The sequence below is a fragment of the Canis lupus genome, chromosome 6 (genome assembly GCF_003254725.2).
Source record: "Canis lupus dingo isolate Sandy chromosome 6, ASM325472v2, whole genome shotgun sequence".
Classification (NCBI taxonomy): domain Eukaryota; kingdom Metazoa; phylum Chordata; class Mammalia; order Carnivora; family Canidae; genus Canis; species Canis lupus.
In genome coordinates this window covers 73938658-73956455 of record NC_064248.1, presented here as the reverse complement: position 1 = coordinate 73956455, position 17798 = coordinate 73938658, and the positions used below count along the sequence as shown (strand labels likewise).

The 17798-nt window shown below is 35.8% G+C and overlaps 1 protein-coding gene across 2 annotated transcripts in view; it reads right to left on the bottom strand.

Moving 5' to 3' along the window:
- Window positions 1-17798, bottom strand: part of NEGR1 (neuronal growth regulator 1) — an 813773-nt gene that overhangs the window by 474734 nt on the left and 321241 nt on the right. The gene's annotated exons all lie outside the window — the stretch shown is intronic.

Here is a 17798-nt window from a genome sequence, read left to right as displayed (position 1 = left end):
AAATTGCATTTTACTGGAAATATTGCTGTTGTAATTAAGGAAGACAAGGCTTACAGGCTACCTTTAGGAGCAAATTCTTGCTGTCTTTTCAGTAAACTAACCAATAGTCTCTCGAGGAAGCATTCGTTTAACCCACAAACATCCATGGAGCGTCTACTATTTATGGATTTAAAAACGGTATTGCCTTTGCTCTCCAAAACTTGTAGTCCAGTAAGGAAGAGAGTCAAGCAAGCGAATCAACACTAGATAGAGAGATCGTTAAATCAGGCACAAAGCATGGAAGAGAGTTATTTGACTCAGAAGGAGCCACTGGGGGTATCGAGGAAGACTTTATGGAACAAGGAATGCCTTGGATAAAGAGGTAAGGAGTGGGAGCCGTGACATTTAGACAGAGGTGCCATCTGTGGGTAACACCAGGGGAAGGAGAGAGGGAGAAAGCCACAGGAAGCCGAGGAAGTACAAAGAAGCATGAGTGCGGCGTGGGAGGGGCGAGCGGTGAAACTGGAAAGGGAAACTGGAGCCAGATGATGACAGCAGGGGTGATGACACTTAGTAGATTTTAAGGCCAATTTTGAAGCCATTTATTCAGAGTTGTATATTTATTACAAGATTCAGAAATACAGCTTTGTATCTACTAGAAGTCAGACACCATGATTCAGAGGAGAAGAAGGCTGCGGTCCTATGACTTTGCTGAGGCCTGGAATTCTGTGTTTCATCTGGAAAATGTCCTGATACAAATTAAAGACTAGTTTTCTTAAATGAGTACAGAGCACATCTACGGAATGAAAACACACATACATCGAAATAGTTTGACAGGATTTCTACAGAACACCTCCGGGGATTGAACACAGGGTTTGAGATTACTACAAAACTGCAGGCTGAATGCAACAGGGTAGGCTGCTGCCAACTGTATAAAACTCATCAGTGGGGGAAAAATAAGGGACAAGGTACGCCGCAAAATCTAATTTGCAGTCAGCTTCACCATCTACAGAATCCACCCTAGTAAAGTCATAAAGGTCATTGTTAATTGAAAAGCTTTTCCTTATGTAATTAATGAAGAAAATAAAACCTACTTTCATGACATAATTAAACAATTATGGAATACTGTCATCCTTAATGCCGTGCGGAAAGAAGATAGAGGGGACATAGTTCCCATTTCACAAGATCACGTGTCCCCTGGTATAGTGTAGAACACGGAATCACCGCTACCAGGACTCTGATCATTACAAGGCTTGTAGGTGATATATGGGTCCATCAAGTGTTTGCTGTGTGACCTCTGCATTCACGGCCTTGGCACATCATCCTATCCGGTGCTCATTACAACCCTCCGGGGTATGGATTGCTGTGCCCGATTCATCGCTAGAAAAATAAATGGAATGTTTAGGTCAAATGACTTGCCCAAACCACCCTGTTAGTAGGTGACAAAGTGGAATTCAGAATCAAGCCTGGTATTTCTATATTATTCAATATCCTTTCTTCCATGATGTAGATCAAAGACTTTTAAGATAGGCTTCAGAAATGGGAAGATGATCAGAATGTTGCAGAAATTACTGCAAGTAATTTCTTATTTACTGAATATGACCAACTGTTTAACCTGTCCTATTCTAAAGGAAGCAGAAAATTAATTATTAATGGACGTTTTACCGTGAAAGTGTGACTTAGAACCCTCGGCCTGGCATTTTCCTTTCCCTTGAGACAGAAACAGCTTTATCTTTATTTGGGGAGGTATCATCAGGAAGACCACAGAGATTAACTAGCCCTTAGATACCTGAGCGTTCATAGACCAAATCTGGGTTATAAATCCTGGTCTTAGCATAAGCACTATTTCCTCCGTTCTGGGATCATCGTAGAATTTAACTTCTTCCCCATGAAAAAATGAAAAGGGAGCTTTCTATGTCTCCTTGCTTGGATAAGTATATCTCACAATTGCTATTGGTCCTGACCTAAAGCTTTCCAAGACATACGTTATGAAGATCCTTGAATGAGACTCAACTGAAAAACAAAAGCCAAAAACTTTTTTTTTTTTTTGGTATTACTTCTTTCGATTTCTGTAGCATTATTCTCAAATTATCATAGATGGAATTTTATGAATTAGGAATAGCAGAATCTAGGAATGGCTTTTTTTTATAAAACCATAAGATACTTTACATAGAGATGTATAGTTTTAAGGAGAACCATGAGATAATTCTATCAAATATATGAAATAGGTCAAACACACACATAAGCATTCCTAATTATAAGGACTATGTCTTCTTTCTACCTCCTCTTTGTTCTTCACATCCACCCTATTTTTTCCCTTTACAATAGAAAGAGGTATTGCTGGACATGCATATAATGTATTAAGAAGGAATTCTGGAAGGAAGATAATCAGGGCATGACCGAGTAAGGTAGGTGTGTGGGGAAGGATGAAAGAAGAATGGCAAGTGGGGATAACTTAGTTTTGTACTCTTCGGGCACCACAAAAATTTCTTTTTCTGGTTTTAAGAATTCTAATGTCTAAAGATATAAGCGTGTTGGAATCCTGGCCCATACAAAATTCCTAATTTAGGAAGGATGATAGAATACATTCATGAAGAGCCCCATCATGCAGAATATGAAGTAAAAATAAATAATTCCGTTGTTATTATAATTGGATTATTGCAATTGCCTGAGTGTCTGGTTTCTGCGCCTGACATCTGTAGAGCATCATTTATTCTCTCTACAATAAACAGAATAAACTTTGTAAAGTTTAAATCAGATCATCAACAACCCTTCTTATTTCATTTCCTATTTCCCTCATAGGAAAAATTCCAATCCTGACAGTGGTCAATGATCTCACGTAATCTTGTCCCTGATGCCTCTCTGACCTTAGCAGCTACCCCTCCTCCAGTTTTCTCTGTTCCAGATTGAGGTCCCCTAGCTGTGCTTCCACGTCCTGTGTGCTCTTGTCCCAGGAAGTTTGCATCTGCTGTCCTCCTGCCTGGAACTCTCTTCCCCCAGAGATCCGTATAACTTATTCCCTATCTTCCTTAGGTCTTTACTGAAGTTCCTACGTATTAAAGCAAAAATAACACCACCGTCACAGTCCCATGAGATGCATTATCTATTTAGTTGATGGGTTATTTTCTGTCTCTCCTGCTAGAAATAGCATTCAGGACCTCTATCTGGTCACTTCTGTGTATTCCAGGGGCCTATATGGAGAGTTGAAAATAAATATAAATATTTATTGAATGGAGGAATGAAGGCAAAAATTAAGATACTTTTAGAAGAAGGAACCCGATGATAAGGTCAATGAAAACTTCCAAAGTGCAACCTCCTCGGGAAAGCAAAGCCATGCCCACATTAACATACAATAACGTACAATTAAACGCAAATAAATGCGGTACAAACAGTAACTGCTGCAGGATACCCAGGATGAACTAAGCGATCTGAGACAGCAGGTGGGGAACCAAGCTCAGTGAAGAGAGCAACGTGGGAGTATGAGGCAGAGGTGAACTGGGCTCAGAACTACTGGAAATAAAAAAGAACTGCATTTAACCCTATATTTCAGGAACCCTTCTAACCCACTGAATATCCTCCTTATATGTGCTAGGCACTTTGTTAGGCACTTGCAATTACTATCCTACTTAATCTTCACATAACCCTATACAAGCCAGATACTATTATCCATTTTAATAATGGAGAAACAAAGGGACTGAGAGATTGTGTCTTGAACAAAGCCAGTTGGTCTACACTCAACCCTGGGCTAGACTATGTCAGACATTCCCAGGGTGAGGGATTGTCCCACTGGTGCTGGAGGGATTAATGCATGAGGGACCAGTTGGTGAGGTAGACAGATCACAGGCTGGACGGAACAACAATCCTCAGGTCACAGACTCAGATCCTTTTTCCCCTCTGGACTCCAAAATGAAACATTTTAACAGCTAGTGATCTTAGGATCCCTTTGAAGTAGAGACAACGGCATTATCTGAATAAAAAAAAATGTTTGATAATGAATATATCTTGAATTGAGTACAGCATGGCTTTTCTTGAAAAAAAAAAAGGTTTTTTTCACTTGAAAAACCTGCTAGACTACCTACACTTCATTGGGAGATGAGTGAAGCAGCTCCAAAAATACACTCTTCCCCATAAGCTGTGTTAACACCATGCCAACCAAATATCATGACAAATACTTACATTTTGAGTCAATCATCTGGATGTTTTGTAATCATAGCTCCAAACATCTGGTCGCCGGAAAATGTATAGAAAATAACCTGAATATTTAATTTTGTTTCATGGTTGTTAATTATATAAATCTGGGCTTAACAGTGGGTGTTTTTTAATAAGAATGCCATTGCTGTTTCTGAAATGACATTACTACACACTCTTAGGCAGGCCCTGATCTGGGGGGTAAAAAGTCCCATTTGGTGAGCTGCTAGTTGATCAAAATGATGGTGGAATAATTCTAACAGGCTCTGTGATGATACCTCCTGTGATGATTAAATCTGAAAGGTGGATATCAGAAAATTTGGCGGAAATTAGCATATTGGGGCTATTTATTATTTCTTAAAGCTCTATTAAGAAAAAAAAAAAAAGCCTATGGCTGCTGAGGATTGATTTCTTTTTCTTTCATATCTCTAATTCTCCATAACACATTCCAAAAACATAAGCCTTAGCACCATTACCAGTACCCAACACAGCAGGATTTATTCAGCTCTATGGAAAGAGACCAGCTTTTCATAAGACATGTTGATTAATGAAAGCTCCTATTAAAGGCACTAATTAATAAAAGAAGAAAAGTGCTATTACCCTTGGAATCAAAGCTAAACCATGTGAAAATGATATTCCTATGAAGGAGCTGGCCAGCTACCTTCACAGCTGTCTTTTCATTGTATCACAAAGTTCTAAATGTGACAGGAGAGCTTTCAAAAGCGTAAAGAAAAAAGAAAAAATAATTCACGATCCCATACAATCGCCATGCTAATTCCTCCTACAAAGAGTTTTGATATCCTGGCTTCCAGACCGAAACGAAGTAAAGGAAGTAAAGCAGAGATTAAACAGACCAGGACAAATTCTATTCCCTTTCCTACCTGCCTTTGCTTTTAAGGCACAGCCCTCTTAATGTCTTTGATGATAGTCATTCCCTAGGTAATATCATACATATGGATATCTACATTATATAATACATGATGTTTGCTAGATAATAATATTATATATAACATTAGGTTGATTTAATATTTCCAGATCTCCTTTACCACTACTATAGTAGAAACCGCCCCGGGGCAGAAAACAAATTCTATTATCTTTCTATTTTCCTGTGTGCAGGGAGTGTGAGATTTTTGTCAAGGGAAATCCGCCAAATCAGCAATTTGTCCGAGTTTCAGTAATTTGGTGAAGTACTCGCCCCTAGAGATGATGAGAATTATACTTTTAAATATTTTTTTAAATGTAAAAATAAAAATAAATAATACATATTTTTAAGAGATACGTAGGTGAAAATGCACTTCTGCAGGTAATGGTTCAGTAATGTTGCTTGTCGTCTATGATAACATGCTATCACGACGGCCAGATATTGTTGTAAGCCCAACGCATACATTTCTTCACAAAGAACTTTTAAAATAGCTCCTGTCGAGTACTGTTACAATGCCCATTTTACAAAGGAGAAAGTGAGGTATAGAGAGGGTGAGTAACTTGCAGATGACTTGCTTATCACAATCTGTAATGCATGGAAATATCTTTATTATGAAACAATTGCATTAAATATCTAGGCACTTATTAGCTAATTAACACTCCCCAAGTAATATTAATGGCACATGTACATTTATTTCTAGAATGGATATTATGTCATGTTGGGCATATTTTATAAACAAAATATCCAATAACATTGATTTCTTATTTTGCAAGAGAAATAAATCTCTTTCCTATATATTTCATTCCAGCACTGCTTTTCAATAATACAGCTATATTAAAACAAAATATCTTGAATAAGAGATTGAAAAGTTATCAGCTACTATCTACCTATACAACCAAATTCTCAAACTACTTATATATTTTTGATATTGTAAATTGGAGGGGAAAGACCTGTAAATAATACTTTTTGGGTGTATATGTGTTTAGAAGGGTCAATGCTAAGAACGCTTATGCTTAGAGTTCTTCAAGACACTATTTGTAAATCACTCAACATATAAATTCTCATTTATTACATAAGGTAAGTATAGAGTGAAAAAGAGCCTGGGTACATTATAACTAAAAGAAGTAGGAAAGTCGTTACTGAGGTCTAATCATCATCCTCTGATAATAGTAGTAAGTCCCACTTGCGGAATGATGACTCTGGGTTAAGAGGTAGAGAAAACGTTTTAATACATGGTCTCATTTAAAACTAACAAAGCCACGCTGCGAGTTAGGTAGGTCCTACTATCCCTGCATTACGAACCCTGAATGCCTGAGTGCAGGATTGATGAAGGAGGCAGAGAACGTAAACAGGAAGAGGTGCCACATATTTGAAAATTTAGTTGAGGACTAGCTTGGCTCCAATGGTTTTAACCATGAATCAAATAGAAAATTTCTTTGTCTTTGCCACTTTTTTAGCTTTCGAATTCAACTAAACCAGCTTGCTTTCTCCCACATGGACTTGAATGTGAGATATTTGGATCTGGAAGGACTTCAAATTTTCTGTTAACTGGCAGGTGCTCTGAACCGCTGTGGGGAGAATTTGTCTGCAGTGCTGTCTCCCCAGCAGCTGCTTCCTGGAGAAGTTGGACTTTCACCTCAGGAGCTATAAAGGGAATGAACACTACATTCAAAATGCATGCAGGAGATGTTTAAAATAGCAGCACCAGAGAGGGAGAATGCAGTCAGGCCCGGAGAAGTGGCTGAGAAAGCTCTGGGGCCTAGGCAGGCCTCTCTATTACAGCCTCTTTGGGATGGAGCCAGGGACAGACACCTCATTCTCAAAACAAGAGGAAAAATAAAATGGAATTCTGTACTAAAGACAATTACCAGCAACTCTACTCTCTTCTAACAACCAGCTTTCTGTTTAGGTCATTTAGAAAGTATTCTATGTGCACGTAAATACAGATGATAAAATAAGAAATATACCAAATGGGTACACAGAAAATCTGAACGTATCTCTTTGGTCAAACTAATTATCAGTCTACGCTGCTTCTTTACAGCATCCGTGAATGCACAAATTCAGAAAACAAAAAGAATTACAAAGATTATACTCCCCCGCGCTCTCTCTGCTTGTATTGGTCTTTAAACATGCTGCTGGTCACTGCTGGATTTTTCTTCTTGCACATTTTTTTTCTAATAAAAATATTCTGAGCACAAATTTTATTTTATGAATAAAGAATGGCTACATAGCACAATTAATTAAAGCCAGCCTTGCAATCATTAACTAAAGTAGCCATTAATCCATATTTATCTGTCCTCTCTTGAGAAAATTGACTAAACCATATTTCAGTATGAGCTATGCCTTAAAATATAAATTAGGAAATATGCCGCAGAGGAAAAAAAAAAGTAGTTTTTTTTTTCCATCGCTTCCTGCCAACAAATTTAAACTGATTATATTTCCTCAAAAAGATGTTAAAAAGTAGTCTTAAATTTAAGTTTTTTTGTTAGATCACATGGACAAATTATTTGTCGCTGAGAGGAAGCACAGTGGAGTGATTAATTACTATAGTTTATGTTGGAGTTCAAATGCAAGTGTTCATGTGTACTAGCTGTGGGACTGAACAACTTAATTTACCTCAATTTTCTAACCTGTAAAAGGGGGTTAGTAAAATTCATATGACAAGATTGTTATGACGATCGTATTAGTTTGTTTAAGGTGTTCAGGATGAAGACAGTTATGTGGTTAGTGTGTAATTAAGAGCAACTATTATTAAAATACCTTCCCGTGGTTAGCTCTGTTTATTTTTTAAATATTTTTTATTGGAGTTCAATCTGCCAACATATAGCATAACACCCAGTGGGCTCTGTTTAGAAACAAAACCAACTACTACCACCATCACCACCAACAAATGACCCTGCAATATGAAGCATAAGAGAAAAAAGAGGAAAAGAGGCATTTGGAGAGTCTGGCTTGATACTGCAAAACATTATCTACACTGTCATAGCAAAGTGCTGGATCGCATGAAATAATTTTACAGATAAAGAGTCAACCTTAAAGTACCTCTCCTATTTTATCATTCTTGAACTTCCAGAAAGGCTTTCTTTTTTCTTTCCCTTTCTATTTCTCTATCTTATAACTTATAAGCAGAATATACAGAAAAAGAGAGCTTTGGTATTTTATATATATATATATATATATATATATATATATATATATATATTCATTAAATAAATATATAATTATATTGAGATGGAACACTTATGTTTAGAAACTAGCTCCCTGGTTTACTAACTATGGTTTGGGGCAAGTAATTCAATCTCTATTAAAGCTTTACTTATTTGCAAAAAGGAAACAGTACCACCGGTACTAAGAACTCTAATTTTGGAATAAGACCAGATGAGACTGTGCCCGGGAGATAGATTTATAAAGTTATAAAGCAAAATATAACTGTAAATATTTTATATTACAGTATTTTATGAGTTAACTTTCCTCAAAATTCTAGACCACGGTTATACAAATCTCTGTTTGGAGATTACACCAGCACAGTGATGTTCCCAAATTCGGTGAGATGAAAAAAGGTTACTGTTTCCTTTTTACTCCTATGGTCCATGAAATGATTTTCTATCCTATATAAACTCTTTTAATTTTTAAACTGCCACCTAAAATTTTTAACATAATCTTATATATTTGCAAAAATTATAATTTCTGGTTATTATAAATATGGCTATTTTATAATAAACTTGTTATTTCTCACTTTTAAATGTGTCCAAGGAAATCTAAATAACATAGTGATTGGATATTCAAATCATCTATTTAAAAAAATGAACAAGTTCTACTTTAAAAGAAATGCTATATTGTTTCTTTTTATTCTCTAACTCGTATTTCCATTCTATTTCTGCCATGTAGTTTGATCCTAAGCCGATTTTAAAAAATTTTTTCAAGTATTTTATTGATACTTTATTTTCTCTTCAATAAAACCAAACATATAAAAAGTGGTTACAAGAAGCTCTGTATGACTGTAAGAATCTAAGTTCAAAACAATATTCTGGATGAATTTATTTTTATAATTACTAGGAGTGTATTTTTACAATTACTAGGAGTGAATTATATATGTCACATTTTGATACATATCTTTTTAAACGTTTTTTTACTTCACATAGTTAATAATGAATGTCTTAATGAGGCGGTTTTATTAAGATACATGAACAAACTTCCTTGCTTAAATGAGCATATGATTTGCTTACACGAGACAAGGTCTAGAATCAATTCTGAGAAATTCTGTTCTCTTAAATAAGGCTGGAAAAAGTCCCGTTATAGTGACACCACTCAAATCCCTAGATCCATTAGGGTGATGTAATTCTGCTTTAATTCCTAATGCTCTATCAGTGTGTAACTATTAGATCTTTCTGCAGACATGCTGGAAGCAAAGTGGGAATTGCCTAAACTGTGGAAGGATTTGCCAGACTCTAGAATTACTCACTGTCTCTACGTCAACAGCAATATTTTAGTCTCTTGGTTTTGTGACTGAAGGATTTGCACTTTGAGTGATGCTCCTTGATGTGTCTGCACATTCACAAGATTTGGGAAAGACAATGGTGAAAGCAGGAGCTACCAATCCAACCTACTCCAGGCAGGTGACTTTTAAGAAAGAATGCATACAATAATTTAAGAGAAAAAATATTTAAAACCTATCTGTTTCTGCACAAGACTTAGAAAAACCATCATAACCCCTAAGGATATTTTTACTACAGTTTAAAACTTTCTGGTACCTGGAACACTGTAACATATATATATATATAAAATTTTATATATAAAATTGCTTTTACTGTTAAGCTATTTAACTACTTTTTTAAAGCTATATATATATATATATAAAACTAATTTTACTACTTTTTAAAAGCTAATATATATAATATATTGTAACACAATATGATATATTAATATTGTATTTTATGTTTTTACTGTTAAGCTATTTAACTACTTCTTAAAAGATATATATACATATATTACTACTTTTTAAAAGCTAATTATTAATTTATTATAATATATTATATATATTACTGTTTTTACTGTTAAGCTATTTAACTACTTCTTTAAAACTATCAGCATATTTGCCTCTAATTTTTCTACCTTTTAACCTTCAGTTTCTATCTACAGAGGGTTAGGGGAATCAGAATTTGTGTGAGAATTATTATAATATTAGCTTACAGATCAACTACAGTGTCCCAAAAACATTCTTTATAAAGAACATTTACTTTTCAAGTATAGTTGCTTAAAAAAGTCTTTTCCCGCTGTGCTAATTCTATGTTTAAATTGCTAGAAATATGTTAAAGACATAACCTGGGTAGGACAGGCTGTATTATAATTGCCCATGCATATATCAGTAAACTAAAAATATCCTGTCTCTTAATACTAATAATAATGTCTTAGTTTTGCTAAATCCCATAAGCTTATTTTTTGTTGTTGTTGCTGTTGTTTGCTCAACGTTTTTTAAAATATATGTGTTGGTAATCTCTTGAGAAACCTCAAATATACTTACCTTTTCTCTATCATCATCAATTCTTTTGTTATTCTTAAATCTTTGCTGCTTTAAGAGAGACGTGTGTGCCTCAAGAAGTGTGTGTGTGTGTGTGTGTGTGTGTGTGTGTCGTGTGTACAAGTGCATGAGGGACAGAGAGTGAGAGAGCAAAAGAGAGAGAAGACATCTGGGGCTAAAATAAATAAGAAATGAAAGTGAATATTTATAATTACAAGAATAGTAAATTATGGCAAAATTTGAATATGTAACCAACATACAATTTATATTCATTTCATCTGAACTCTTTCCTACAGAAAGTACCAGAACTTCCCCAAATATCAATGCATTTCTTGCTTGAGAATCCATCCAGCAGTAGCATCTAATGGACAGCTGGCCCCGTCATATCTCAGTGCCTGGCTGGCTCAGAAAATCAAGTGCCTCCAAGGGATGTAAAATTCCACTGTGACTTAGGCGAAGCTGAAATTTCAGCCATGGGTTTCTGGCTGGACCTTTCCTTGCTGGAATGCTGCATATTTTCTTATCTCCATGAATAAATCATTTCTCAAGGTCAGAATTCTGTGATTTTGCCATTACGTCCTCAAGTCACTCTGAAAGTAAACCCGAAGAGCAGAGAAGTAAACCCCCCACCTAAAAACAGGTGTTCTCTAAAAACAGGTGAACTGGAATCTGGGGAAATGCTGATACGGTTTCTCCAAGGATGACTGTACCCTGAATTTAGAACAACGTGGGGGTTGAATCACAATACTTCCTGACACTTGCTAGCCTTAGAAATTTGCGCACTGTTCAATTTTTTAAGCCTTCACATTTAATTCTTTAAAATGGAAATAGTAACATATACTTGAAAGGGCTATTTTATGAGGATTAAACTGAAATGTCCCAGGGACTAGACCTACCACTGAACCTCAGATGTTATTTCTCTGGGAAGTTCATCCTGACATCCCTATCCCAAGCCTTCAGACAAGTTTAATGGAACTCTCTTAAAGCTTGCATTGCCCCCGGGACATTAACTGTGTGGCTTTACTAACCCACATTGTAAAACTGCTTGTTTAAACCATTTATTGACCCTGCTAAACTATTAAGGGCCCTGGTTGACTTATTCATGGTGAAGCCCAGAAATGAGTTTAGTGTCTGCCACATAGTTAGTGCTTTAAAAAACAACAACAAAAAGTTGTGTGTGTGTGTGTGTGTGTTGAATACTATGGGAACCTTACAGAAAATACTGCTTGACTGGTGCATAAAAGAGGAGACATCATAAACTGCCAGAAACAGGAGTGAGGTAAGACTAGGTCAGGGGAAAAGGCTTAAATACAAGAGGTAGTAGCATTGCGCATACTCCTTACTCCTGTTGTTCTTTAATTCCTTTGCTCCTGGTCATCCTAAATTGAAACCCATACAGAAATCTCCGGATTGCCTCTAGGGTTCAGAATGGACTATATCATCTAGAACAAATGGGCAAGCCCACTGTCTACAGGGTTTACTGCTTGTCCATTGTACTATAAAAATAATAGTGATACAGAAATCTAGCTTTCAGGCACTGAAAGCAGAAATGCTATTTGTCTCAGAAAAACATAATGGAAGCTCATCTTGTGATATTTTCTTTCCTAAATTTCTTTAACATGTGAGAAAAATTTCGGGGGTGGGGGTAGGTTGAGAACTGGTCACACTGAAAGTGTACTTAATAAAGAAATATTTTGTCTAAATATGGGAAAGCCTTACTCATTTGGTTTTCATGTGATCAGATAATATGACATTTTTAATAGTTGTTCTTATAAATGCAAAAATAGGTCTGTAAATTTTCATTTGATGATCTATAGATATGTTCTTGGTTAAATATTATTAATGTTCATGTCATTTAGTTCAGAGTTTCTAGTTTGAGGCAGCAAGTCTTCCATTTCTTAGCAAAAGATAACCATGTCATTTACTCTCCTTAAATTTATCTGTACTTTCCTGATGAATGTAATAGTAATTGCTTTTAGTATGACTTGTAGGTAACACAATATATATTTGGGGGAATATAATTATACATAATACATGTATGGCGATAATAAATTAGAGAAAGAAAATAAAGGACATTGAGTGCTTTTTAAAAATAGAAATATAAAAACAAATTTAAAAATAATAAAATTAGAAATGTAAAATTAAATGATCTTTAAAATGTTGAGGCTTACTACCCTTGGAATTCTTTGTATTTCAAACATTTTCATCCTCAAAGACTTTGTTTTACTCTTGAACTGGTTTCTTATGTAAGGAACTTCTTACCGTTTATTCTGTGATTCTCTACCTTAGCCATTAATCTCTCATGTGAAGCTGTCAAAATCTTTATGAAAATCGAAGTGTACTGTGTCCACTTTTCTTATCTTTCACACTGCCTTATTTCCAAGCGGCCCTGCAAGTTAGTTAAGCACAAACTGCCTTGTAAAAATCATGTTAGAAATACAGCCACACTTTCCTTAGCTTTTCCTCTGTTACCAATATTTCACAATTGTCTTTGCAATCAATACTGAGCACACGGGGCTATTGTTTCCTGGCTTGCTGGTCTCCTGAGCTCCTTCATCTACGACTATCGTCTGAATCAAAAGGACTTCATATATGTCGGACCACATACACACATGCATCTTTTTCTCTCTCTCTAATTGGCCTCTAATTATGAGCCTTTGAAAGAAGCTATTGCACATTTCTCTTTGCTTTCTATAAAGTATCAGTTTATCATATAAATATTTTCAGGATTTCAAATCAACACTGCGCAGTTCTTTTAAAGCCCTACTTTATTTTTCATGTATTAGTACAAAAGGAAAAACAATGAGTTATAAAATAAATATAGTACTTTATGAAGACCTAATAGATTTTAAAGTGACATTTTACTAAATCATAAGTAAATGAATGTATTAATTTTCCTTTGAAACACACATTGGTCCAATAATTAGACGAAGACATTTTCAGCAAAGTGTACTTTTGATTTTGCCAAACACCAAATTTCCTTACAAATAATGAGAAACATTTGTCTTTCATCTTCAGTAATGGTTGAAAGTCGCCACTAACAAATTCCCAGTGACCCTTGTGAAATGAGTTGCTCATCCCAATCAGCTATTAATGAGCAGGCAACTATAGCAGGCCAATCACCGATAGTACCTAAGTAAATTCCACTTTGTGCTTAAATACAGAAAACAAGGTGAGACTCAGATATATCTTATTGGGAAATAACCACACTTCATAATGAATTCAAAATTGCTATTTTTGGGGATCTCTGGGTGGCGCAGCGGTTTGGCGCCTGCCTTTGGCCCAGGGCGCGATCCTGGAGACCCGGGATCAAATCCCACATCGGGCTCCCGGTGCATGGAGCCTGCTTCTCCCTCTGCCTGTGTCTCTGCCTCTCTCTCTCTCTCTCTCTCATAAATAAATAAAATATTTAAAAAAATTGCTATTTTGAGGCAGAGCCTGAGCCAATTCCCATTTCAACTCCCTCAACAGATTTTCGTATTAGTTCTGTCTATACAGATATGCTAGAAAATTAAGACAAATAAAAAGAATATTTCCTTGCTTTCAGTAGGTTTACAAAAAAGAATGGAGGATATGCAAAATATTTACACCACGATAGCCATGGTATAAGTACCATAGTAGGTACAGTGGTTTATAGAACTTCAAGAAGGTACAGATTGCACCTCACTGGATTAAAATAATTATGGAAACTACTCAAAGATCGGGATGCAAGATGTATGTTTATAGACAAGAATCATTCAGAAAGTTAGAAAGGAAAAAGATAAGAGCCGTCAACGGAACTGTCCTCAAAAGAAAAGGAACAGAAGCACAGGTAAAGAGTACAAAATAGGGAAAGTATAGAGTTACATGCACTCTGACATGACTGAAGAGGAGTATAAGAGACAAGTGAGGATTGAGTTTCCAAAATTCTTCTGGAGGTGAATGACTAATGACTCCAAATACCAACCTAAAGATTTTGGAACAGTTTTTGTAGGCAATAAAGATGTGTTAGAGTAGATAAGTGATATTCTTGAAAAAGTCTGGAAAGAGATATTTTTTCTTAGCCTCACCTATGAACTGGATAATAATAATTAGTTTCTTTTTAGCATATTGCACTTGAGTCACAGGTAGCATCATCAAGGGAAGGTGGGCAACAAGTGATTATAAATGCAGTCATTAGGAAAAAGACATATTTAAGAATTATTCATAGTAGAATTACATATGGTCATGCTATAGGATATTACAAATAGAGTCTGAAGGACAGAAATTGGGAAATCCTGCGTATATTCAGGAAAGTGGGTAAAACAAACATATTTTAACATGAAAGCCAAGGAAAGTTTTAACAAAACATTCCTAAGTGTCTAACACTACAGAGGAGTCAAAGAGGGGAACCGAAAACATGCCATCAACTAGGTTATTTCTCAGTGACATTACAGAGAGTAGTTTCATTAGAGTGGGATGATGGAAGGAAGGAAGTTTTTCAAGAGGTTTATGAGAGAGAATGAGGATCGACAGGAACTGTAGGTTCATCAGTGCTCAAGCATACTCTTTTTATAAGAACTAGATTAATGTAAAAATAAAGCTTTCAGGAGCTTTCCCAATCTTCCTGTTATTTCAGTCTCATTGCATCTAATGTCTCTAAGTATTCTTCTCCTAGTTTACTACTTATATACAGCTGCCTTTAGTCAGAGATAAAACTGACCAATTAGGTCATGTACATCCAGGACCTATAGGCTTTGAAAACGTAAATCACAAATTCTCCCTATCTGGTCATCACCAAATTGGCAAGAATCGTTCAACTGCCAAGAATTTTGTTTTTTAAAAATTATATTTAAAAAAATAAAATAAATAAAAATAAAATTATATTCAAAGTCTGTCTTCAGGCAATATTTTTGTACTAAAGTTTCTTTATAGTCTAATCAATATTTTTGTCCAAAAATAATATAATCACTAGATTCTATATTTCCATCTCATTTAACTTATTTGTATGATTTTAAATGTATGACTGTGGGACAGCATCTGACACTCTTATTACTCACTTAGGACCGTAGAAAAATAAAAATGCTTCTTAGGTCATTTATTTCCTTCTCATAATTACATTTTCAATTACTGTGTGTGGAGGGGTATTTTTTTTTTTAAGATTTATTTATTTATTCATTTGAAAGAGAGAGAGCTGAGCTGGGGAAGGGAGGAGGGAGAGGGAGAGAATCCTAAGCAGACTCTTCACTGGGGCTCAGTTTTAGGACCCTGAAAATGAGACCTGAGCTAAAATGAAGAGCCGGATGCTTAACTGACTGAGCCACCCACATGTCCTGGGAGGAGTATGTGTAATCTTTAAACAGTATATCCCTGTTTCTTGTCATTCAAAAATGGCTACTTTATAGCCAGCTATATTTAGATAGCAGAGACAAACCAAGGAAGGGAGAAATGACTTTAGGGAAAAAGGCTTTCACATAAGTTGATTTACTGTATACATGGATCCAACTTCTTTATTTTTCTGAAAGACTGTGTACCTTAGGTCGTAAATTCAGGCTTTGAAAATCTGAATGACAATATTTTAAATTTAGTTGGATACAAACCTAAATAACATAGTAGACTCTTTAAAAAATCTTACTGGCCTAGGCAATTATCAGGATAATTCACACAGATAATACCTCAATATTAAATGAACATTAAAATCAAGGATGAGGGAAGTGTTGGAATAATCACAATTATTTTCAATAATCCATGCTTTTCTGTCTTCCAAAAAGGCAATTGGAGGAATCAAGATCTTAAAAATGAAAATCCTTGTGAGCACATTGCTGAAAATACAAAGTTCAATAATATAAACAATCCTAATAAAAAACCATTGCAGTCTTGTAGCTGTCAGCCACACATTGTAAATGATCAAATCATGTTTATGACCATTTCATCATTAAATATATACTAAACTCTAATCAAATATGCAAAAGCACTTTAAAATATACCTGTTGTTGCTATATTTTACAGGAAAATAAGATGAACCTCAAGGAAATTAATAGCCCAAAGCTACAAACTAGAAATGGTTACATCTGGGTTTTGAAATCAAGATCCAACTGAATCCAAACTCCTGGCCCTTTCTACCAGAGTCTCCAGACTATTATGAAACTAGTTTACTCATATACCACTGAACAAGCCTTTTTATCTTAGTATGTTACAAAGAATTATGTAAATAAGTCCAGGAAATAAATAATATTTTTAGTACGCCATGGTCAGCTCCTACATGGGCCTAGTGACATGTTTAGTAATGGAACAGGGAAGCAAACAATACTGCATAAAAAGCAATTCATACATGGTAGGGGATAAATTCTTGAATACTAATTCTTCTTTTTCCTACCCTACAGATGTAAGTGGCAGTGAACTCAGGGCTCTGGGATCCTCTGTTACAATAGATTGCAAACTCCCTGAAGACAGCTTTGACCACCAAAGGTCAAGCAGGCCTCCCTGTAGTACAAAGAATGCCTCTATTCACTTATACGGTCATGTCTTTTTTTTTTTTTAAGATTTACTTATTTATTCATAAGAGACACAGAGAGAGAGAGAGAGAGAGAGAGAGAGAGGCAGAGACACAGGCAGAGGGAGAAGCAGGCTCCATGCAGGGAGCCCGACGTGGGACTCGATCCCGGGACCTCGGGATCACGCCCTGAACCAAAGGCAGATGCTCAACAACTGAGCCACTGAGGTGCTCCTATATGCTTGTGTCTTACATAAAATTGCTCCCTTCTTCGTACTCCAGGGACCATGCATAAAGTTCAAGTCTTTATCCTCCCTAGTAAACCAGTGCAAGCCAGTCATCATTTGCTTTCAATCAGTCTTCTGCTGTAGCGTTAAATGAGGAAATTTTATTAATTTGTTTGTAATTTTGCATCCATGTTTTCCAAGAATTATTAGGGATTATTGCCAGTGGGAATTATTAGGTCAATGTTTGTAACTAAACCTCAGTGGTAGGTGAGCCGTGACGTGGGTCATGATACACATCTTTGACGTTATCCTCCTTTGTGCCTTTGTGCTTGAGGGCATGAAATTTAGCTTCACCAGAACCTGCAGCCTGTGGAAACTAAACCTAACTGAACCAGTTAACCATGCTGTTGCTGAGGAAAGAAGGGCTTGTAAACAAATCACATTTCTGTGTGGAGGGTTATGTTCACATGTTGTCTATGCAGAACATTTGCTCTGTTTTATAAATGAAGAGGT